The sequence below is a fragment of the Arachis stenosperma genome, chromosome 10 (genome assembly GCF_014773155.1).
Source record: "Arachis stenosperma cultivar V10309 chromosome 10, arast.V10309.gnm1.PFL2, whole genome shotgun sequence".
NCBI lineage: Eukaryota > Viridiplantae > Streptophyta > Magnoliopsida > Fabales > Fabaceae > Arachis > Arachis stenosperma.
The window spans coordinates 24,901,801-24,927,840 of NC_080386.1; the positions used below are offsets into that span (position 1 = coordinate 24,901,801).

General features: G+C 37.0%; 1 non-coding gene across 1 annotated transcript; it reads left to right on the forward strand.

The window, feature by feature from the left end:
* The first annotated feature begins 24,264 nt into the window (after positions 1-24,264).
* LOC130959732 (small nucleolar RNA R71) lies at positions 24,265-24,372 on the forward strand. The gene has a single exon (XR_009078799.1). It is a non-coding gene; the product is annotated as a small nucleolar RNA R71 (small nucleolar RNA).
* The last annotated feature ends 1,668 nt before the right edge of the window (positions 24,373-26,040 follow it).

Below are 26,040 nucleotides of genomic sequence, written 5' to 3' on the forward strand. Positions count from 1 at the left end.
GTAGCCATTTACTTATTTGGATATCTGTTTTGTTATTTGGATACCCATTTCGTTGGCCTTGAGGTGATCGATTTCCGGGTAGCCTTTTACTTATTTGGATATCCGTTTTGTTATTTGGATATCTGTTTTTGTTGGCCTCGAGGTGATCAATTCATCGGTAGCCGTTTACCTATTTGGATATCCATTTTATTATTTGGATATCCGTTTCATTGACCTTGGGGTAATCGATTCTCGGGTAGCTGTTTACTTATTTGGTTATCCGTTTTGGTGGCCTCAGAGTGATTGATCCCCGAGGCTAGCCGCGTTTAGTTCATGCCGTCGGACGGAGCAATACTTTTGAAAGTATGAATTTCATTTGAGGTTTGGACCTCGTTAAAACCTCTCGATGTGGGTAGGAATGAGTACCCAATAAGAAAATATAAGATTAAACAACTTAAGCAATTAATGAAAGTGAAAAAAGAAAAAAATAAAGGGTAAAGAGAGAGTCTTAAACGGACTCAATCCTGTTGCTTTGGAAAGATGTTTCTACGTATAGTAGCGTCTAAGTTGGTGGCATTCCAGGATCTCAGAAGCTTGGTCACGTCTAGTCTTTCATGCTTGTAAGTTCTTTTTTCGATTACCGTCTTGATTCGGTAGGGACCCTTCTAGTCGAGTGTGAGCTTTCCTTCTCAGGGAGTGGGGGGACCGATGTCGTTTCGCTGTAAGACGAGGCCTCCTTGTCCAAAGCCTCGTCGTACCATACTGTCATTGTACCTTAGGCTTATTCTTTGTTTTAGGGCTAGCTCCCGTAGGTATGCTATGCTCCTAACCTCGTCTGCGAGGTCCTGTTCTGCTTCTTCATCATTTTCTCCCATGATTCTGTGCAGGATGGGGTCTTGGCGTGCATCGAGGTCGGAAAGGAAGATGACTGCCGCGTCTCGAGATCTCTTGCGAAGGGCCAAGCTGGGGTTGTCGCAGTCTACCGCGTCTTTCCGATTCCCGTGTATCGTTCTGATAGTGCCGTTATCGGCATCGAACTTCATGATTAGGAACTTGATGAAGATAACGACGGATAGGTTGTTGATCGTCTTTCTTCTGAGAATAAGGTTGTAGGCAGTGGAGTCCTTGAGGACCAGGAACTCGGAGATGATGGTCTTCCTCTGGCTTTCGGTTCCGATGGTTAGTGGTAACACTATGGAACTGTCTGATTTGAGGAAGTTGTCTCTGAGTCCGGTCATCCCGTTGTGGTGGGTTTGTAAATTTTTGTTTTGGAGACCCAGTTTATTGAAGGCTCCTCTAAAGAGGATGCTGGAATCAATTTCGGTGTCGACCAGTCACAAGTCCGGTTCTGAATTTTTCCGAGATGACGAATGGGGTGTCTTCAGCCAAGGTGCCATGTTGTAGTCATCGGGGGAAAATGTGATCGCCGCTAGAACCAAGGAGATTGGTGCTTGGTTTCTTGTGGCTAGGACTTCGAGATCCTTCTTTAATGTTGATTTTGACTTTTTTGCCGTGTTCTTTCTGGAGATGACGTTTACGATTATGGTGGGTCAATTTTTAGACTTTCTTAGGGTGCCTGCCGTATCGTCCTCGAGTTGCCATATCTTTCTCTTTCTTTTTCATATCTTGCCACGTAACCAGCTCACCGTCCTCTTCGATTCTATAACACTTTTGTGGTGAGTACTCCCAAAAATCCTGAGCCATTTTTGAATTCTCCCTTATTTCTGAGTTTTGATATATATGTTGAGATACTATGATTTTAATGTTTATGGGAAGCTTAATCTTGAATTCTAGCAGAGTTTTGAATAAAGGTTAAGTGGTACAAGGTAATAAAATTCTTTTCCTTTGATTTTTCCTAATTACATGTGAAAATCCTAGTGTAAATGTTGAAACAATAGATGTAATTAGATATTACGTAGTAGCTTGGATTGCTTGATTGATTTTGGTGTACATTTGGCACTTGGGTTACTTGTGGAGCGCTTGGTGGAGGCTCGGTAGTGCAAATTAAGACTTGGGTCTATCCGAAGAGGGAACCAAAGAGTTGGGAAAGCACCACTATTAAGGTACGGTGTTTTGATTTCGTGTAGACATTATATAAGGTTATGTGAAAACCTAGGTTAAATGCCCCTAGAATATTGTTGAATGATGGGTATTGTTGATGGCATGTGATTTAGTGTGAACGTTTGAATTGATGGTGTGTTGTAATATGATTTTAAGAAGTTGAAGCTTGATAAGCAATGTATATATAAATGATTGAGATTGGATATAAATTGTAGTTTGATTGATTATTAAAGATTGGTGAATGATAATTGAGCCAAAGGCCGTGAATTGGAGGAAATGTTGGTAAGTTAATGAGGATTGACCATGTGAAATATTATGATGTGATATGCATTAAGTTTGTTATGTTTAAATGTTGACTTTAGAAGTTATGGAAATTGAATTGGAGTTTGATTGATTTTTGGTTGTTTAGGCCTTGAATGGTTAGGATATGATTGAGATATGTTGATTAAAAAAACGGGTGCCTAAGAGGTAAATTATATTGATTCTGAAAGTGGTAGATTTGAAACTTGTAAAAAATGGCAATATGCAGAATTTGGGTGATATTGGATTTTTGACCAACTTCAACGGGACATAACATGGCGCTTGGAGTTCGGATTTGGGTAAAATTCATCTTAAATTAAAATTAGTGAAGAGAACTTTAAAACAGTCCAAAAAGGATGAAAATTAATTTTTGTAGCAAAGTTATTAAGGATTAAAAATGGGTGTGAAAAATTGAATTATGCAGAATTGCAGTATTTTTGGCAGAACCTGGTATCGCGCGTACGCATCCCTCATGTGTAACATGATTGCAAACTTGTGATACGCACGACTGAATTGGACAAACAAAAATGCATGAACACGAACTTGCGCGTACTTACAGGTCATGCGTACGTACAAATTGGAAAACAGAATTGAAAAGTGGTAGGTTCTGCGCATATGCACGAGGCGTGATATGCATGATGTGCAACCCAAATTGAAATCATGCGTATGCATGCATTGAGCAGAATTTTTTGAAATGTTGATTTTTGTCTATTTAGCTTTCACAGTCTATTTATAAACCTTTCTAACCATCGTATGGAGTTGAAAAACTGATAATTATGCCTTGAATACACTGGAGATTGATATAATGAAACAAATTGATTATTCTCTAGCTAAATCCTTGGTTAACAGGATGAAATAATTACGGAGATAGTGATTTTATTCCGCCCACGATGAAGACGGTAGTATTATCCCGCTCACGACAGAAACGAAATTGATTATTTGATAAAGAATAGGGTTAAGGAATCTAATAATTTATAAAAGTGGTTAAAGTCAATGATTATGATTAATTATGGTCTGAATGACTGATTTGGCAAGGACGGTAGTTTTATCCCACTTGCATATTCGAAATTGATAATGATTACTGATTTGGCAAGGACGATGATCTTATCTTGCTTACATATTGATTATTGATTGAATGTGGTCTGAATACTTATTTGGCAAGGACAAAGGTTTGTACCGCTTGTAAGGCAAGGTTGTGGGTTCGTCCCGCTTGCGTATTGATTTGGCACTTGCACCGGACAAGGACGGTGGTCATCTCGCTTGTTCTGTGGCTGCGGTGTGATATGGGGATGGTGATTTGTCCCGCCCACAGTGAGGACGATCATTTCATCTCGATCACGACTTGTTTTTGCTCCGAGTTAACAAGTGATAGAGCATTCTCCCTCTGAGACAAGTGACAGTGCACTCTCCCTCTGAGACAAGTGACAGGGCACTCTCTCTCTAAAACCAACTTGTGATAATCTTGGAATGTTCCTTTTTGGGGATGTGGTGAGCTGTTTTGCCCACATTCTCTCTGATTGAAAAGTGATGAAGCACTCTCTCTCTGAGACAAAATGATACCTCTAGTGAGAAGGTGACAGGATACTCTCCCTCTGAGACCAGCTTGTGATGGTCAGGAATGTGTTTCTTTTTCCTCTTGAGGGATGTGCAATCAAGAGACGATATCCGGGTTAACTACCGGATGTGTTGGGTCTGGTAGTATAACTGACACGTGAGTTCACGGCCAATAGGACAAGCATGATTCATGTGAATCTATTTGAAATTATTTGAGTGTGCATATTGTATTTGGTTTGCTTATCTGAATATCCTATTAATTACCAATTGTATTACTTGCTCTATTTGATTTCTAATTAAGTTTGGATTGCATTGATTACTAAATGTGGTTGCCACTACTAAGTTAGATACTAAATAGTGAACAACTGTGATATTGAAAATCAAAGATGCTGAGAGGTGTTGAAAAGAGCTGAGATTTAGTATATTGACTCTATTTGGATTAGAAAGAACCCTAGGCTTAAACTTTGTGAGATCGGAGACTAGGATTGTCTAGTGGGCTCATGTAGTTTTATATAGTCTCTATTTAGAACTATTACCTTACTGGAACCCTCGGATTTTCACCCATTGTGAAAATTTTGTTTTTTCAGATACAGGACGAGATGCATCTTGTTGAGTGTGCATGATTCCTTTTGGCAGAGCGAAGGAGACTTGTCTTTCGGGGTTTATTTTGTTTTATGTAGTATCTTTTCTCCTCTTTTGAATATTATATTGTATATTCCTCTTAGAGATTTTATTTTGGAGAAACAGGATGTATTTTGTACACTTTTGACCTGTATTATGTTCTACTCGGACTTCGCAGGTCAAAACTAGTTCTTATTATGTATGTATGTATGTATATATATATATATATATATATATATATATATATATATATATATATATATATATATATATATATCTTTTGTCTTCTGTATTCGAACATTTTTTATCTTTAACGCTTCGTGTGTGATAACGGTCGTCATTTTGTTTATCTTTTCTTCACAGAATCCTAGTTATATTATTACCTTTCGAATACTATATACGTATATTTTACTTTTAGGTGTCGTAATGTCTCACCACCTCTAATTTATGACTATAATGTAAGGCTTAATGTGTAGGGTGTTACATTATAGTATCAGAGTAATTTGTTCCCATAGAGCCTGAGGAATGAGCTGACTATGCTTCTAAGAATACTATGGGTTATGTTTCTGTGCTATTTAGGATATCTACTTGATAAATATAGCATAATTGTTCATGAACGCACTTTTGGGAATTGAAGTACTAGACTTGAGATATTAAGACTAATCACCTTAATATCAATTATTTGGTATGGACAAGACCCAAATGGCATCTCGTGGATGAGGTCGAGGACGGAGAGGTAATAAAGGAATTGATCTGGCAAATAACTCGATTGATTTTATGTCTACTTTGGAGAACATGGATGCTTCCATGCAGGCTACTACTTAGATTTTGGGACAGCAGGCTGGAAATGAAAATAGATGTGGAGCCAATGGACTGAATGGAGGAAACAGAGGACCGATGACCTTGGTCACATTCTTGAAGGTGAATCCACCAACCTTTAGGGGTATGACAAACCCAACTGAGGCAGACAACTATTTTCAGGCAATGGAAAAGGCGTTGCAAGCTTAACATGTACCGGAGGATCAGTATGTGGAGTTTGCCACATATAGATTGGAAGGAGAAGCTCAACTCTAGTGGCATGAAGCTTGTCGTTTACTGCAGCAAGGTGATGTTATGATCACTTGGGATGTCTTCCGAGTTGAGTTTTACAAGAAATACTTCTCGAATTCCATTAGGGCAGCGAAGGAGTTAGAACTGATGCAACTAAAGCAAAGCTCAATGACTCTAGTTGAATACACCAACAAATTTGAGGAGCTGTATTGATTTTCTAAAGTTTGCCAAGGTGCTCCAAAGGGTTATGAGGAGTGGAAGTGCACCAAATATGAGGGTGATCTCCAAGATGACATTGATGCGTGAGCATCTTTTCTATCTTTTCCTAGTGAATTTGCATTCAAATTATTGAGTTTAATCAAGATTTAAATATCTTTTAGCCACTATGGATGCTACTTTGAGTTGTGTGCATTTCCATTTATTTTAGGTAGCATTCGGATGGATTTGACGGAGTTTTGTAGCAGAAAAGGAAGAAAGCGAATGATGCTGTCAACCCCGACCTCCTTGCACTCAAACAAAAATAACTTGAGCTACAGAGATCCAATTGACGTGATTCTAGCGGCATTGAAATGCTAACTTCTAGAGCTTTCCAATGATATATAATAGTATACCTTTTTTTTTTCATTTCACTCTGCCTCCTCCACGCTGAACTTGAGCTTTGTCAAGTTTAGCTTGGAATCCAACGCACAGAGAAAGAATCACGTATCATCCCTCACTGAACTTGGGTTAATCCAAGTTTAGCGTGGATTCAAGCTCCAAAGGACGCGTATTGCTCTCACCTACGTTGAACTTGAGAATTCTCAAGTTCAGCGTGGATCTTAATGAGCCCAATGGTCCCTATGCACTCATACAATGTTGCGCTGAAGTTAATTAATTTTGATTTAACTTTTATTTTATTTATAATTAGGAAAAGATATTATTTTAATTTTAATAAATATATTTTACATTAATTAGGATTATATATAAAAGGAAAAAGAATCAGCTCTTCGGAATCTCCTCTCTCTTACCTCATTCTGCAATTTGCAGTTTTTCAGAATCCTATAGTTTTCTCTTTGAACCATGAGCAACTAAACCTCCACAGTTAAGGTTAGGAGCTCTGTCTATTGTATGGATTGATACTATTATTTTTCTATTTTAATTCATGCACTAATTTATATTTCAAGAATTGTTTTCGTTCTTTATCTTATGAATTTGGGTGGAACGGAAATATGACCCTCTTTCTAATTGAGTTCTTGTATAACTTGGAAAAACTCTTTACTTGAACAACAGCTTGAAAATATATTCTCCTAAATTTCTAATTATCTGGACTTAACAGGATATGTGACATATAATCCTCTTATATTTAGGTAATTAGGATTTCTGTGGCATATAAATTAGAATTAAGCTTCATCCTCTAATTGGAATTAAGTGACCAAGGAATTGGCGGTTGATGAATTTTAGAGGAGACTAAAAAAGTCTAACGAATTAGGATTTAGTCACATATAGTTTAATTTGCCATGAATTAAATCTTGCATGATTAAAATAATTAGTAAGAAAAGTCAATTCGAAAAATAGATAACTCTGAAACCTTAACTGTTTTTTCATATGTTATTCACTTCAATTTACTGCTTGCTTTATGATATTCTGAATTTATTGTTAATGTTTTTGAACCTTTAAATTCCGCACCAAATTTTTTGCGCCGTTATCGAGGATTGACTGTGATTAACAACTACTCATTGTTTGATTGCTTAGATTAGATAATTTTTTTTAATCAATTTTTTTATTATTAATTTTATTTTTATTTTTCATTTTTTCTGTATTCTTTTCCTTTTTCGTTTATTTTTCCCTGCTTACCTTTTTTTCTTTTTTTTTAAATTTTTATTATATATAAAAAAACCACCGTTAATTTGTATTTTTATCTTTCTTTTTAAATTTTTTCCCGTTTTTTTTTTCTATTTTTTTCCTTTTATCTTTCTTTTTTTCTTGTTTAAATTTCCTTTTACATTCTTTCTTTTTTTTTTCAATTTTTTGTTTTTGTTTTATTTTATTTTATTTTCTTTTATTCTTTTACGTTGTTTCTCTTTCTTTTAACTTCCGTCTTTTTTATTTTTAGTTTTATTTAATTTGTGCCATTAGTTTCGAAAAATTACATTATATATATATATATATATATATATATATATATATATCTTTATTTATTTATTTATTCCCCATTCCAATATCTTTTTATTTTTTTTTATTTTTATTTTCTTTTATTTTCGTTTTATTTCTGTTCATTACTATTTTTTAATCTTTTTATATTTTACTGGTTTTATTTTATTTTTGTCTTTAAAAAAAATATTTTGATTTATTTTATTTAATTGTTTTCTTTTAATTTCTGAAATTAAATTTGGTGTCCCCTTAGTTGTTTTATTCTTCCTAGTTATTTTACTTATTGAGTTTAAATTTTATACTCCTTTTTGTTTATTAGTTATTTCGTTTTCTTAATTATTCAGTTTATTTCCTTTATTTTATTTTTCTTTTATTTTCATTTTTTTATATTTTATTTTATTTTTCTTTATGTTCTTTCTTCTTTACTTGCCTATTTACCACATGGTGCGTTTAATTCTGTTTGGTGTTTTGTGCTAAGGAAAAATAATGGAGAGAGATCACATGGGTTACTACTCACACCCAAGGAGTGATTCTTATTATTGTGGATGGGGGAAGTACCCGAATTTTGGTTGGCAAAGTCAAAACCAAAGAAACTTCAATGCTCCATGTTCCAACTATCAAGAGCCACCATCTCCCTATTCATACCAAGAACCACCACCTCTCTATCCATATCAAGAACCATCATCTTTCTACCCATATCAAGAGCCACCATCTCCCTATTCATACCAAGAATCATCATCTCTTTCTTATTCATATCAAGAGCCACCAAATAGAATTTAGATAAGATTTTGGTAGTGAATGAATTTTCTGAGGATATACCTAACTTTCTCCCTCCTTCAAGAGATAGAATTTGCAATAGAACTAGTGTCAGGAGTTGGACGGATCTCGATTTCGCTAAAATGTCGCCATTAGGGCTGGTAGAACTTAATGTTTAGTTGGAGGAACTGATGGATGAGAAATCTATCCGGCTAAATAATCTCCTGTGGGGAGCAACGGTTATGTTAGTGAAGAAGAGCGATGGCACTATAAGGCTTTATACAAGAGAGAATGCCAATAAATCCTTGTGACTCGATCTGTCTTTTCTTTTTTAAATTGCATCGAAGTTCTTTATTTTGGATTCCTTCTTGAAAAATAATTTGATTATTTTCCCAACCCTATTCCTTGTTTGTATGTAACTTTGCATGAATCTTGTACATTCCAAGGTGAGTCTGAGCTTGTTTCAATACAATCAAGCGATCTTCGAATCCTTGGAAACTTGCTGTTAGGTCGAATTGCCTCCATTCATGAACTTGTAGTTCTTCAAAAATCAGCTGAAACCTGTTTTGATTTTATGCGCCTTGTTGTCTCTATCAAGGATTCTTGATTTATATTCCTTTCTTGAGATGTACTTTAATTCTCGTTTTGGTGCATTTCGTTATTTATCTACAACTTCACTTGATCACAATACAAGGCATCATTCTGATTTCTCGCGGATACAATTCGTGTTGTATGTTCTCTTTTGAGTTTGGTATCCTTCGAATAAACTCAAGCTTCTTTCGGCGTCGCATGCAATTTCTAGATGTAACCATCGAGACGTTAGTTCCTTAGAACACGACTTGTGGATGCGGAAGGTGAAAACTTGTAAGTGTGCAACATCGCAAGGAGTTGTGGAGCTTTGATGCTCGTAAAAAGATTTTGATTGATGTCAAATCTATTTTTGATGGTAATAGAATTGCGAGAAGCCAATGCTCCGTCGTGTAGCTATGAGGCCATAGAATTAAGCCTATTAGGTCCCGAACTTGTGTTAAGAGACTTCACGAAAAGGAAGTTCCACTGGTTGAGATCGCTGGCTAAGGATTATCCCCACCTATTTATGGGTGATTAAATTTTGAAGGCAAAATTTCTATTAAGGTAGGTAGGATGTAAAACCTAGATAAATAATAAATAATTGATTAATAAATTAATTATATTCACAAAAGGGGTAGGTTAAAAATTTAGAATTTATAATTTGGAAAACTATCGGTGAAAATTTAACTTAGAAATTAATTTTGAGTGCAAAAATATAATTAATTGTCAAAAAATGCGTGTCGGCATTAAAAATTATCTGTACCGGCTTAAATGTATCTGGTATTGCGTGTGAGAAAACTAAAACTGGAAAAAATGACAACAAAAATATTTAGAATAAAAATTTGAACACTTATCCTAAAGGTTTTGGCACTAGGTAGGGCCAATAGGCTAAAATTACAAATGAACCCACATTAGGCCCAAGCCCATTACTTAAGTAACCACCATTCACCCCAAAACACACCCATTTGCATTGAGAAAGAGAGAGAGCTCGAAGAGCTTGAGAAGGAGAGAAAGAGATACCTTAATTTACTATTCATCCAAAACTTTAAATCCACATAACTCACAAACTGTAGCTCCAATCGACAATGCATTTGTTGCCACACGACCATCTCGTCATCTCTTCAATTCTATATCACTTTTGCGGTGAGTTCTCCCAAGAACCCTGAGCCATTTTTGAATTCTCCCTTTATTTTTGAGTTTGGGTATATGTGTGTTGAGACATTGTGATTTTGATGTTTAGAAAAAGCTTAATTTTGTGTTCTAGCGGGGTTTTGACCCAAAATTAAGTGGTGCAAGGTAAGAGAACTATTTTTCTTTGATTTTTTCTAATTACATGTGAAAACCCTACTGTAAATATTGAAATAACGGACGTAATTAGATATTATGGAGTAGCATGGATTGCTTGGTTGATTTTAGTGTACGTTTGGCGCTTAGGTTGCTTGTGGAGCGCTTGGTGGAGGCTCAGTAGTGCAAATTGATTCTTGAGTCTATCCGAAGAGGGAACCAAAGAGTTGAAAAACCACGGTCATTAAGATACAAATTGTAGTTTAGTGTGAATGTTTGAATTGATAGTATGTTGTGATATGATTTAAGAAGTTGAAACTTGATTAACAATGTATATATAAATGATTGAGATTGGATACAAATTATAGTTTGATTGATTATTAATGATTGGTTTTGGCCAAAGGCCATGAAGGGGAGGAAATTTTGCTAAGTTAATGAGGATTGACCATGTGAAATATTATGATGTGATATGCATTGAGTTTGTCATGTTAAAATGTTGAGTTTGGAAGTTATAAATATTGAATTGGAGTTTGATTGATTTTTTGTTGTTTAGGCCTTAAATGGTTAGGATATGATTAAGATATGTTGATTAAGAAAAAGGGGTGCCTAAGAGCTAAATTAGGATGATTTTGAAAGTGGCAGATTTGAAAACTTGTAAAAAAGGGCAATACGGAGAATTTGGGAAAATTGGGTTTTTGACTAATTTTGACGGGTCATAACTTGGTGCTCGGAGTTTGGATTTGGGTAAAACTCATATTAAATTAAAATTGGTGAAGAGAACTTAAACAATCTAAAAATGGATGAAAATTAATTTTTGTAGCAAAAGTTATTAAGGATTGAAAATGGGTATGAAAAACTGAATTATGCAGAATTGTAGGATTTTTGGTAGAACCTGGTATTGCGTGTATGCATCTCCCATACACATGAATACTAATTTGCGCATACGCACAGGTCGTACGTACAAATTGGACAAACAAAAACGCACGAACACGAACTTGCACATACGCACAGGTCGTGCGTACGCACGATTGGAAAATAGAATTGAAAAGTGGTAGGTTATGTGCAAATGCACAAAGCGTGCATACACATGATGTGCAACCCAAATTGAAATCGTGCGTACGCACGATTGTGCAAAATTTTTTTGAATTGTTGATTTTTGTTTGTTTAGGGCCCAGTCTGTTTATAAACCCCTCTAACCTCCGTATGGAGTTGAATAACTGATAATTAAGCCTTGAATACACTGGGGAGTGATATAATGAAGCAAATTGATTAATTTTCGGATAAACCCTTGGTTAACCAGATGAAATAATTACGGGGATGTGATAAACCACTATTTTATGGTTTATTTTGTATTGAATTGAGTGGATTTTATCCATTATTCTCACATTTATTCATATAATTTGCATGTTTTACATTTTCCTTCTTAATTTCATGCTATGATTGAAAACATGCTTCTTTGGCCTTAAATTTACTAATTTTAATTCTCTCTTATTTCCATTCAATGCCGTGATATGTTTGTTAAGTGTTTTCAGGCTTTATAGGGCAGGAATGGCTTAGAGGATGGATAAGAAGCATGCAAAAGTGGAAGGAACACAAGAAATTGAAGTTTTGAGAAGTTGGCCGCGACGCGCACGCGTGGATGACGCGTACGTGTGACTGACGCGCATGCGTGACCATGATTTTGTTCAACGACACGTACGCGTGACAAAGCATCACGTGCTGTAATTTATGAAAAATACTGGGGGCGATTTCTAGGTTGCTTTTGGTCCAGTTTCAAGCTCGAAAATGAAGAATAGAAGCTACAGAGTGGAGCTGAAAGGGGGATTCAATCATTCACACTTCATTCAAATAATCTTAGGTTTTAGATGTAGTTTTCTAGGTTTTAGGGTTTTTAGTCTTGTTCCTTCTCAATTTCAGAATTCTACCTTGCTTTAACTTAGTTTTCTTCTACTCCTATTTGTTCTAGCACTTTAGTTATCTATTTCTCTTAATGATTCCTTTATTTTACTAATTTAGTTTATGAACTTATGTGTTACTTTCAACTTTTATTAATGCAATTTATGTTTCACGTTTCATATTGTTCAATTGTCTTGCTATTGTTATTTCCTTGCTTTGGTAATCTTAGATTTTGCTATGTCTTGTTAGTTTTCTCTATTTTTATTTTATACCTTCCAAGTGGTTGATAAAATGCTTGGTTGGATTTAAATTAAATTTTTATGTTCTTAACTTGGATTGATCAATTAGAGACTCTTGAGTTATCAAAATTCTTTTGTTGATTGGTGATTGAAAATTGCTAGTTGGCTTAGACTTTGCTAAGTCTAATCTTTGATTGGGACTTGTGAACTTAAGTTGATTTTGCTCACTTGACTTTCCTTCATTGTTAGAGGTTAACTAAGTGAAAGCAAAAGGCAATTACCATCACAATTGATAATGATAATGAGGATAGGAATTCCAATTCTCAATCCTTGCTAGGACTTTTCTTAGTTGTTATTTTATTTCCATGTTATTTACATTACTCGTCTCTTGTCACAAAAACCCCAAAAATACTTTTTCAAAACCAATTATAAGTATACTTTCCTGCAATTCCTTGAGAGACGACCCGAGGTTTAAATACTTCGGTTAATTTTATTGGGTTTGCTTAAGTGACAAACAATTTAAATATTGATTGAGGTTTAATTGTCGATTTAGAACTATACTTGCAACGCGATATTTTTGTGAAAAAATCTTTACCGACATTTTTCCTCCATCAGGATGGTGGTTTAATTCCGTCCGTAGTGAGAACGGTGATGTTATCCCACTCACGAGAAAAACAAAATTCATTATTTGATAAAGAAATGGGGTTAGTAAATCTAATAATTTATGAAAGAAGTCAATGATTATGATTAATTATGGTCTGAATGACTGATTTGGGAAGGACAATGGTTTTATCTTGCTTGCGTATTTTAAATTGATAATGATTACTAATTTGGCAACAACGGTGGTCTTATCCTGCTTATGTATTGATTATTGATTGAATGTGGTCTGAATGACTGATTTGACATGGACGGAAGTTTGTCCCTCTTGCGAGGCAAGGTCGTGGGTTCGTCCCGCTTGCATATTGATTTGGCACTTGCACTAAGTAAGGACGATGGTTCCATCCTACTTGTTCCGTAGTTGCAGTGTGATGTGGGGATGGTGGTTCGTCTTACCCACAGTAAGGACGATAGTTTCATCCCGCTCACAGGTTGATTTTAAATTGTGATTATAGTTATTTTGATTGGAAATTGATTAATGATTATTGATTAATTTCCTGGGTAAGATGCATGGATTGTAGCTTTGTCCCACTTGCTCCGGGATAACAAGTGACAAGGCACTCTCCCTCTGAGACAAGTGACATGGCTCTCTCCCTCTAAGACCAGCTTGTGATAAGCTTGAAATGTTCCTTTTTGGGAATGTGGTGGCTTGTTTCACCTAAATTCTCTCTGACTGTAAGGTGACAGGGCACTCTCCCTCTAAGACAAGTGACAGGGCACTCTCCCTCTGGTGGGTTATTTGAGTGTGCGTATTGTATTTAGTTTGCCTATCTGAATATCGTATTAATTGCTAATTGTATTACTTGCTATACTTGATTTCTAATTGTGTTTGAATTGCATTGATTACTAATTGTGGTTGTCACTATTAATTGGATATTGAATATTGAACAACTGTGATATTGGAAATCAAAGATGCTGAGAGGTGTTGGAAAAAGATGAGATTTAGTATACTGACCCTATTTGGATTAGAAAGAATCCTAGGCTTGAACTTTGTGAGATTGGAAACTAGGATTGCCTAGTGGGTTCATGTATTTTAATATAGTCCCTATTTGGAACTATTACCCTACTGGAAATCTTCAGGTTCTCACCCATTGTGAAAATTTTTGTCTTTTTAGATACAGGACGAGATGTACCTCGCTGAGCGTGCAGAACTTCTTTCGGCAGCACGAAGAAGACTTGTCTTTTGGGGTTTATTTTGTTTTATGTAGTATCTTTTCTCCACTTTTGAATACTGTATTGTATATTCCTCTTAGAGATTTTATATTGGAGAAACACAATGTATTTTATACACTTTCAGTTTGTATTATATTCTGGCCGACCTTTTCTTCGCAGGTCAAGACTAGTTCTTATTATGTATATGATTTTGGATTTTATATATTCGACATTTTCTATCTTTAATGCTTTATGTTTGATAACAGTCGTCATTTTGTTTATCTTTTCTTCATAGTCTTTTAGTTATATTATTACCTTTCAAATAATATGTATGTATATTTTACTTTTAGGTGTCGTAATCACCACCTCTGATCTATGACTATAGTGTAAGGCTTAGTGTGGTACAGTGTTACATGATCCATTATGAAATTACACAAATAATTCTGCAGTAAAACTTGATAATCATAGTTTTTTCATTAGCAACTAAATCATACTTAATTTCAAATCGTGATACTTAATTATTACTGTCTTTTCCCTTGGGCTCTGAAATCGAACCGACGATTGAGCTTATAGAACTAGAGGTTTAAATATTTAAAAGTTCAAATAAAATTCAACCGAAACTGAATCAAATATAATTTTGTAATATATTTATGTGTGATATATAAGATTTTTGAATATTATTATTTTAAAGAGATCAATCCCTAAAAAAATCAAACCGATTCAACCGATTTATTATTGTTTTTATTTTTTCGATTTTAATCGGTTTGTTTTCAACTTATTTTTACCTTCAACTAGACCAATCTGATAGCTGATTTTTTATTAATCCAATCTAACTAGCCAATTTAATCCGATTATTAGGAACCACACACTTCCCTCAGCTTGGTATCAATTTCAGAATAATTGTTAGCATATAGCCACCATAAAGCGACACTTCTAGACTAAAACCCAAAAGTGGGCCCCCAAATCTGACCCGTGCAATAATGTTGTCCCTTAATTTCTTATTTCACTAAATGGACCATCCAGTTTGAGCTCCGGGCTGCATACGGATCCCTCAACCCATTTTCGGCGTGAGTCAGCAAGCAGAGTACTGACCTGGCAATGCCACTGCCACCTAGGACGATTAATACGAATAGCTGATGTGGAATACCTTTCAAAATTTTCTAATTTAGTCTTTGTCCCCAATTATAAACCCTAAACATGGTTCTTCCTCCTTCGTTTCTGATTCTGTTCCTCAGCTTGTTCTTGCTCTTCTTCTTGCCATTGTTATTACATCCATGATAGAAAGTGGCAGTCATGTTTCAGGAAGTTCAAATTGCTTCTCTGTGACGGAAAATTGGACATGGAACACTGTGCAAAGTAGGCGTGGATGGGTTCCAGAGTGGTGCGACTGTGGCTGTTGGCTGGTCCTTAGGTGGTCAAAGACAGAGACGCATCCTAATAAGCCCTTCTTCGGGTGTCCAAATTATAATGTGAGTGCCCTAACTTCTTGAATTTTTAAGTATTGTTGATTTGAGGTAAATGTTTGCTAAGCTGGATGCATATTTGCATACTAGTGAAAGAAAATGGTACGGGTTATTTATCTGGGCAAATTCTGTACAAGATGAGGTGCCTATGAAAGCTAACGAAGAAAATGAGAAGGGTGAGATAAAAATGAACATTGCATGGAGGGTGGGTAAATTGGAAACAAATGTTAAAAATGTAAAAGTGATGATCCAAGTGCTAGGTTTAGAATTTTTGGTAGTATTTTTGTTTGTGTTAATACTGTTGTTGAAAGTTTGAACAGAGGATTTTTACTGCAATGCAAAACCATAATGTTAATGTTACTCATTCTACAAACATTGTAATTGAAATAAGGTGGGTTTTGATACATGAATTGATTGTGCTCTTTAATAGCTTGTTTTTTTGGTTTTGGTTTTGAGAATTTAATTTAACATACAATTATCAAATAGATAAACAACAATAAAAATACCTAACATAAAATATCATTCTTAATTAATCCAAAATAACATTAGGTCATGTAAAGTTCTGTAATAATACAGAGATGACAATAACAATGAAAAAAAATAGCATTGTTTTAATTGTTTTTCAATACCTTAAATACCATAACATAGTTACAGAGAAGTTTATAAATTAACAGCAACAAACAAAAAACAATAATAAAGTAACTAATTAACTAAGTAACTAATAAACTAATTAACTAAGTAACTAAGTCACAGTAAACAATCATAAAGTAACTAACTATTTAATAAACTAATTGAAGTAACTAACTATTGAATAAACATATTTAAGTAACTAAGAATTGAATAAACATATAAGAAACTTGAGACAGAAAGTTGAAAGTATCACTAGTTAACATCCAAAATTGGCAAGCACATAGCCTTTTTTCCAAGTCAACTGCATAGTTTGTAGGATGCCCATGCACCTCGAACTTCTCATAGCCGATGTCTCCAGCCCAAATTGGGTGCCAATGTTTAAATTCCTTCCTCATCTTCTCAAGTATGCTCTTGATTACTGGGAGAAGTATTCCCATATGGTTATCCATCTTCACCTTATTCTTAGCCATCATCCTCATTACAAACATTCTCACTTCTTCAAGCAAGGTAATTATCTGCTTTCCCTTTGCTTCCTTTATCTTTGAATTGAATACTTCACATGCATTGTTATATATAGAGTCTAAATTTGGCTTGTGACTGAAATGTGACCTTGTCCACGACTATCTCGATCAATTTTCTAGGTACGCCCATGCATCCTCATCAAGCTGCTTCATCTTTTCCATGTGTTCCTTAAACTCTTGATAAGTTGTGGCACGTGCATAATCCCATAATAAACTCCTAAGCTCTAGATCTTTTCACTGTTTATTGAAATTCTCCATAAATCTCATACACAAAATCGATGATGCACATTAAGAATTACGTCTTGCATAGCATGAAGCAGGCCCTGCAACCAGATGTAATGCACACAATCATCCATTCATACCCATGATCATTCCAAATAAGAGTCCCTAACTATTCAGTGTTGTGACCCATAATTGTCCCTCACATTGTAATTCACTCACCATAACAGTCCCTCACATCTAAATTCTAGCACTATAAAAGTCACTCACTTTTGTTATCGTGCACCTAAACAAGTCCCTTAAACCCAGTCACAGCAACTAATATAACATAGTGCAAACATCGTAATAATAATAAGCGCTATAGAAAGGAAATTAATATTTACCAACTGAGAATACCTTTTGTATGTCAAAAATAAAGCTCCATCCATGTGTATTGAAATCTCCCAAGTTTTGATGCAATAATTCTAGGAACCACTTTCAATTTGGTGTGTTCTCAGCTTCCACAATTACCCATGCAATCACGTATATGTGACGGTTAGCATCTTGTGCAATAGCTGAAAAAATTTGGCCTCCAAACACAGTTTTTGGAAAAGCTCCATCAAGTCTAATGAGTGGACGACAGCCAGCCCTGAAGCCATTCTTGCATCCATTTAAACAATCGTACATCTTCTCAAAAATTACGTCATCGTTTGGCTGTGAATTAGTGCAAATTTGAACAGTCAAATCTGGGTTGGTTCTCATAAAGTCTCTCCATAGTCCCTTACTAATGCATATTGTGCCTTTTCATCACCATAGACAACGTTTCTAGCATCAGACAATGTCTTTGAGATTGAATTCCTATTCACTTGGTCTTGAAGAACATATTAGTATCACAATGTCTAAAATTGGGATATGGTGCGCGAAATTGTGAACAGTACTTTTCACAACTCTCATAATCCCTGGTAATGAACCCCAAAAACTTGGTGTTCAATACCATGGCATAAACACAACTTCGCACAACTAACCAGCAAGTGCACTGGGTCGTCCAAGTAATAAACCTTACGCGAGTAAGGGTCGATCCCACGGAGATTGTTGGTATGAAGCAAGCTATGGTCATCTTGTAAATCTTAGTCAGGCAGACTCAAATGGGTATAGATGATGAATAAAACATAAAGATAAAGATAGAGATACTTATGTAATTCATTGGTGGGAATTTCAGATAAGCGCATGAAGATGCTGTGTCCCTTCCGTCTCTCTGCTTTCCTACTGTCTTCATCCAATCCTTCTTACTCCTTTCCATGGCAAGCTTATGCAAGGGTTTCACCGTTGTCAGTGGCTACCTCCCATCCTCTCAGTGGAAATGTTCAACGCACCCTGTCACGACACGGCTATCCATCTGTCGGTTCTCGATCAGGCCGGAATAGAATCCAGTGATTCTTTTGCGTCTGTCACTAACGCCCCACCCTCAGGAGTTTGAAGCACGTCACAGTCATTCAATCATTGAATCCTACTCAGAATACCACAGACAAGGTTAGACCTTCCGGATTCTCTTGAATGCCGCCATCAGTTCTTGCCTATACCACGAAGACTCTGATCTCACGGAATGGTTGGCTCGGTTGTCAGGCGAGCACTCGGTTGTCAGGCGATCAACCATGCATCGTGTATCAGGAATCCAAGAGATATTCACCCAATCTAAGGTAGAACGGAGGTGGTTGTCAGGCACACGCTCATAGGTGAGAATGATGATGAGTGTCACGGATCATCACATTCATCAAGTTGAAGAACAAGTGATATCTTAGAACAAGAACAAGCGGAATTGAATAGAAGAACAATAGTAATTGCATTAATACTTCGAGGTACAGCAGAGCTCCACACCTTAATCTATGGTGTGTAGAAACTCCACCGTTGAAAATACATAAGAACAAGGTCTAGGCATGACCGAATGGCCAGCCTCCCAAAGAGGGTTCAATCATAAAAACATGATCAAAAGATCATAACACAATAGTAAAAGGTCCTACTTATAGAAAACTAGTAGCCTAAGGTTTACAAGGATGAGTAAATGACATAAAAATCCACTTCCGGGCCCACTTGGTGTGTGCTTGGGCTGAGCAATGAAGCATTTTCGTGTAGAGACTCTCCTTGGAGTTAAACGCCAGCTTTTGTGCCAGTTTGGGCGTTTAACTCCCACTTTGGTGCCAGTTCCGGCGTTTAACGCTGGAATTTCTGAAGGTGACTTTGAACGCCGGTTTGGGCCATCAAATCTTGGGAAACGTATGGACTATCATATATTGCTGGAAAGCCCAGGATGTCTACTTTCCAACGCCGTTAAGAGCGCGCTAATTGGGCTTCTGTAGCTCCAGAAAATCCACTTCGAGTGCAGAGAGGTCAGAATCCAACAGCATCTGCAGTCCTTTTCAGTCTCTGAATCAGATTTTTGCTCAGGTCCCTCAATTTCAGCCAGAAAATACCTAAAATCACAGAAAAACACGCAAACTCATAGTAAAGTCTAGAAAAGTGAATTTTAACTAAAAACTAATAAAAATATACTGAAAACTAACTAGATCATACTAAAAACATACTAAAAACAATGCCAAAAAGCGTACAAATTATCCGCTCATCACAACACCAAACTTAAATTGTTGCTTGTCCCCAAGCAACTGAAAATCAAATAAGATAAAAAGAAGAGAATATACTATAGACTTCAAATTATCAATGAAACTTAGCTCCAAATTAGATGAGCGAGACTAGTAGCTTTTTGCCCCCGAACAGTTTTGGCATCTCACTTTATCCTTTGAAATTCAGAATGATTGGCTTCTTTAGGAACTCAGAATCCAGATAGTGTTATTGATTCTCCTAGTTAAGTATGATGATTCTTGAACACAGCTACTTATTGAGTCTTGGCCGTGGCCCAAAGCACTCTGTCTTCCAATATTACCACCGGATACATACATGCCACAGACACATAATTGGGTGAACCTTTTCAGATTGTGACTCAGCTTTGCTAAAGTCCCCAATTAGAGGTGTCCAGGGTTCTTAAGCACACTCTTTTTGCCTTGGATCACAACTTTATTTCTTTCTTTTTCTTTTCTTTTTCTTTCTCCCTTTTTTTTTCTTTTTCGTTTTTTCCTTCTCTTTTTTTTTTGTATTCACTGCTTTTTCTTGCTTCAAGAATCATTTTTATGATTTTTCAGATCCTCAGTAACATGTCTCCTTTTTCATCATTCTTTCAAGAGCCAACATTCATGAACCACAAATTCAAAAGACATATGCACTGTTCAAGCATACATTCAGAAAACAAAAAGTATTGCCACCACATCAAACTAATTAAGCTAGTTTTAAAGATGAATTCGAAATCCTGTACTTCTTGTTCTTTTGTGATTAAAACATTTTTCATTTAAGAAAGGTGATGGATTCATAGGACATTCATAACTTTAAGGCATAGACACTAAGACACTAATGATCATAAGACATAAACATGGACAAACATAAAGCATAAATTTTCGAAAAACAAGAAAATAAAGAACAAGGAGATTAAAGAACGGGTCCACCTTAGTGATGGCGGCTTGTTCTTCCTCTTGAAGGTCTTATGGAGTGCTTGAGCTCTTCAATGTCTCTTTCTTGTCTTTGTTGCTCCTCTCTCATGATTCTTTGATCTTCTCTAATTTCATGGAGGAGAATGGAGTGTTCTTGGTGCTCCACCCTTAGTTGTCCCATGTTGGAACTCAATTCTCCTAGGGAGGTGTTCAGTTGCTCCCAATAGTCTTGTGGAGGAAAGTGCATCCCTTGAGGCATCTCAGGGATCTCATGATGAGAGGGGTCTCTTGTTTGCTCCATCCTTTTCTTAGTGATGGGCTTATCCTCATCAATGGGGGTGTCTCCTTCTATGTCAACTCCAACTGAATAACAGAGGTGACAAATGAGGTGAGGAAAGGCTAACCTTGCCAAGGTGGAGGACTTGTCCGCCACCTTATAGAGTTCTTGGGCTATAACCTCATGAACTTCCACTTCTTCTCCAATCATGATGCTATGAATCATGATGGCCCGGTCTAGAGTAACTTCGGACCGGTTGCTAGTGGGAATGATTGAGCGTTGGATAAACTCCAACCATCCTCTAGCCACGGGCTTGAGGTCATGCCTTCTTAGTTGAACCGGCTTCCCTCTTGAATCTCTCTTCCATTGGGCGCCCTCTTCACAAATGTCAGTGAGGACTTGGTCCAACCTTTGATCAAAGTTGACCCTTCTAGTGTAAGGATGTTCATCTCCTTGCATCATAGGCAAGTTGAATGCCAACCTTACATTTTCCGGACTAAAATCCAAGTATTTTCCCCGAACTATAGTAAGCCAATTCTTTGGATCCGGGTTCACACTTTGATCATGGTTCTTGGTGATCCATGCATTGGCATAGAACTTTTGAACCATTAAGATTCCGACTTGTTGAATGGGGTTGGTAAGAACTTCCCAACCTCTTCTTCGGATCTCATGTCGGATCTCCGGATATTCACTCTTTTTGAGTGAAAAAGGGACCTCGGGGATCACCTTCTTCAAGGCCACAATTTCATAGAAGTGGTCTTGATGCACCCTTGAGATGAATCTCTCCATCTCCCATGACTCGGAGGTAGAAGCTTTTGCCTTCCCTTTCCTCTTTCTAGAGGTTTTTCCGGCCTTGGATGCCATAAATGGTTATGGAAAAACAAAAAGCAATGCTTTTACCACACCAAACTTAAAAGGTTTGCTCGTCCTCGAGCAAAAGAAGAAAGAAGAGAGTAGAAGAAGAAGAAATGAGGAAGAAGGGAATGGCTTTATGTTCGGCCAAAGAGGGGGAGAAGTGTTGTTTAGGTTGTGTGAAAATGAAGGATGAAGAAGGGTTTATATAGGGGAGGGGGCTCATGGTTCGGTCATGTATGGGTGGGTTTGGGAGGGAAAGTGGTTTGAATTTGAAGGTGAGGTAGGTGGGGTTTTATGAAGGATGGATGTGAGTGGTGAAGAGAAAGATGGGATTTGATAGGTGAAGGGTTTTTGGGGAAGAGGTATTGAGGTGATTGGTGAATGGGTGAAGAAAAGAGAGGGTGGTGGGGTTGGTGGGGATCCTGTGGGGTCCACAGATCCTGAGGTGTCAAGAAAAAGTCATCCCTGCACCAAATATCATGCAAAAATGCGTTTTGAGCCAATTCTGGCGTTAAACGCCGGGCTGGTGCCCATTTCTGGCGTTTAACGCAAGGTTCTTGCCCTTTCCTGGCGTTTAACGCCAGTCTGGTGCCCCTTTCTGGCGTTAAACGCCCAGAATGGTGCCAGACTGGGCGTTAAACGCCCACCTGCTAGCCTTACTGGCGTTTAAACGCCAGTAGGTTCTTTCTCCAGGGTGTGCTGTTTTTCTTCCTGTTTTTCATTCTATTTTTGCTTTTTCAGTTGATTTTGTGACTTCTCATGATCATCAACCTACAAAATAAAATAAAATAACAAAGGAAAATATGTAAAATATAACATTGGGTTGCCTCCCAACAAGCGCTTCTTTAATGTCAGTAGCTTGACAGAGGGCTCTCATGGAGCCTCACATTTTCTCAGAGCAATGTTGGAACCTCCCAACACCAAACTTAGAGTTTGAATGGTGGGGTTCAACACCAAACTTAGAGCTTGACTGTGGGGGCTCTGTTTGACTCTGATTTGAGAGAAGCTCTTCATGCTTCCTCTCCATGGTGACAGAGGGATATCCTTGAGCCTTAAACACAAAGGATTCTTCATTCACTTGAATGATCAGTTCACCTCCATCAACATCAATCACAGCCTTTGCTGTGGCTAGGAAGGGTCTGCCAAGGATGATAGATTTATCCATGCACTTCCCAGTCTCTAGGATTATGAAATCAGCAGGGATGTAATGGTCTTCAATCTTTACCAGAACATCCTCTACAAGTCCATAAGCTTGTTTTCTTGAATTGTCTGCCATCTCTAGTGAGATTCTTGCAGCTTGCACCTCAAAGATCCCTAGCTTCTCCATTACCGAGAGAGGCATGAGGTTTACACTTGACCCTAAGTCACACAGAGCCTTCTTGAAGGTCATGGTGCCTATGGTACAAGGTAGTGAAAACTTCCCAGGGTCTTGTCTCTTTTGAGGTAATTTCTGCCTAGACAAGTCATCCAGTTCTTTAGTGAGCAAAGGAGGTTCGTCCTCCCAAGTCTCATTTTCAAATAACTTGTCATTTAGCTTCATGATTGCTCCAAGGTATTTAGCAACTTGCTCTTCAGTGACATACTCATCCTCTTCAGAGGAGGAATACTCATCAGAGCTCATGAAAGGAAGAAGTAAGTCCAATGGAATCTCTATGGTCTCATTTTGAGCCTCAGATTCCCATGGTTCCTCATTAGGGAACTCATTGGAGGCTAGTGCACGCCCATTGAGGTCTTCCTCAGTGGCGTTCACCTCCTCTCCTTCCTCTCCAAATTCGGCCATGTTGATGGCCTTGCACTCTCCTTTTGGATTTTCTTCTGTATTGCTTGGAAGAGTACTAGGGAGAGTTCAGTAATTTTCTTGCTCAGCTGTCCCACTTGTGCCTCCAAATTCCTAATGGAGGACCTTGTTTCAGTCATGAAACTTTGAGTGGTTTTGATTAGATCAGAGACCATGGTTGCTAAGTCAGAGTTGTTCTGCTTAGAATTCTCTGTCTGTTGCTGAGAAGATGATGGAAAAGGCTTGCCATTGCTAAACCTGTTTCTTCCACCATTATTGTTGTTGAAACCTTGTTGAGGTCTCTGTTGATCCTTCCATGAGAGATTTGGGTGATTTCTCCATGAAGAATTATAGGTGTTTCCATAGGGTTCTCCCATGTAATTCACCTCTTCCATTGAAGGGTTCTCAGGATCATAAGCTTCTTCTTCAGATGAAGCATCCTTAGTACTGCTTGGTGCGTTTTGCATTCCAGACAGACTTTGAGAAATCAAATTGACTTGTTGAGTCAATATCTTGTTCTGAGCCAGAATGGCATTCAGAGTATCAATCTCAAGAACTCCTTTCTTCTGATTAGTCCCATTGTTTACAGGATTCCTTTCAGAAGTGTACATGAATTGGTTATTTGCAACCATTTCAATCAGCTCTTGAGCTTCTGTAGGCGTCTTTTTCAAATGAAGAGATCCTCCAGCAGAGCTATCCAAAGACATCTTGGACAGTTCAGAGAGACCATCATAGAAAATACCTATGATGCTCCATTCAGAAAGCATGTCAGAAGGACATTTTCTGATCAATTGTTTGTATCTTTCCCAAGCTTCATAGAGGGATTCTCCATCCTTCTGTCTGAAGGTTTGGAGTTCCACTCTAAGCTTACTCAATTTTTGAGGTGGAAAGAACTTTGCCAAAAAGGCATTGACTAGCTTTTCCCATGAGTCCAGGCTTTCTTTAGGTTGTGAGTCCAACCATGTCCTAGCTCTGTCTCTTACAGCAAAAGGGAATAGCATAAGTCTGTAGACCTCAGGGTCAACCCCATTAGTCTTGACAGTGTCACAGATTTGCAAGAACTCAGCCAAAAACTGATGAGGATCTTCCAATGGAAGTCCATGGAACTTGCAATTCTGTTGCATTAGAGAAACTAATTGAGGCTTAAGCTCAAAGTTGTTTGCTCCAATGGCAGGGATAGAGATGCTTCTCCCATAGAAGTCGGGAGTAGGTGCAGTAAAGTCACCCAGCACCTTCCTTGCATTGTTTGCATTGTTGTTGTTTTCGGCTGCCATGTCTTCTTCTTTGAAGATTTCTGTTAGGTCCTCTACAGAGAGTTGTGCCTTAGCTTCTCTTAGCTTTCGCTTCAAGGTCCTTTCAGGTTCAGGGTCAGCTTCAACAAGAATGCTTTTGTCTTTGTTCCTGCTCATATGAAAGAGAAGAGAACAAGAAAATGTGGAATCCTCTATGTCACAGTATAGAGATTCCTTGAGGTGTCAGAGGAAAGGAAAAATAGAAGAAAGAGGTAGAAGAATTCGAACTTAGTGAGATAGAGTTCGAATTGTGCATTGAGGAGGAGTGATACTCCATAAATAGAAGGATGTGAGAAGAGGGGAAGAGCTTTTTTGAAAATTAAGTTAAAAAGATTTTTTTTTTAAAAAAAAAATTTGAAAAACTTTAATTGATTTTCGAAAATCAAGAGTGGGAAAGAAATCAAGTAATTTTTGAAAAAGACTTTGAAATTAGAAATCAAAAAGATATGATTGAGGATTATTTTGAAAAAGATGTGGTTAAAAAGATATGATTGAAAAGTTATGGTTTAAGAAGATATGATTGAAATGATATGATTTGAAAATAGTTTTAAAAAGATTTGATTTTAAAAATTAATGACTTGCCTAACAAGAAAAGATATGATTCAAACATTAAACCTTTCTCAACAGAAAAGGCAACATACTTGAAATGTTCAATCAAATCATTAATTGTTAGCAAGTATCTTTGAAAAAGGAAAGAAATTGATTTTGAAAACATTTGATTGAAAAGATATGATTTGAAAAAGATTTGATTTTGAAAAACTTTGAAAACTTGAAAAAAATTGATTTGAAAACAAAATCCTCCCCCTTGTGCCATCCTGGCGTTAAACGCCCAGAATGGTGCACATTCTGGCGTTTAACGCCCAATGCACTACCTTTTTGGGCGTTAAACGCCCAACCAGGCACCCTGGCTGGCGTTTAAACGCCAGTCTGTCCTTCTTCACTGGGCGTTTTGAACGCCCAGCTTTTTCTGTGTAATTCCTCTGCTGCATATTCTGAATCTTCAGTTCCCTGTACTATTGACTTGAAAATAGAACCAAGATCAAATAAACAATGCATGCAAGACACCAAACTTAAAATTAGACACTAGACTTAAACAAGAAACATAAAATATTTTTGGTTTTTATGATTTTGAAAATTTTTTTGGATTTTTCGAAAATTATATGGAAATAGAAAATAAAGGTTTCAGAATTCTTAATTTGGATTCCAAGAATCATTGCAATGCTAGTCTAAGACTCCGGTCCAGGA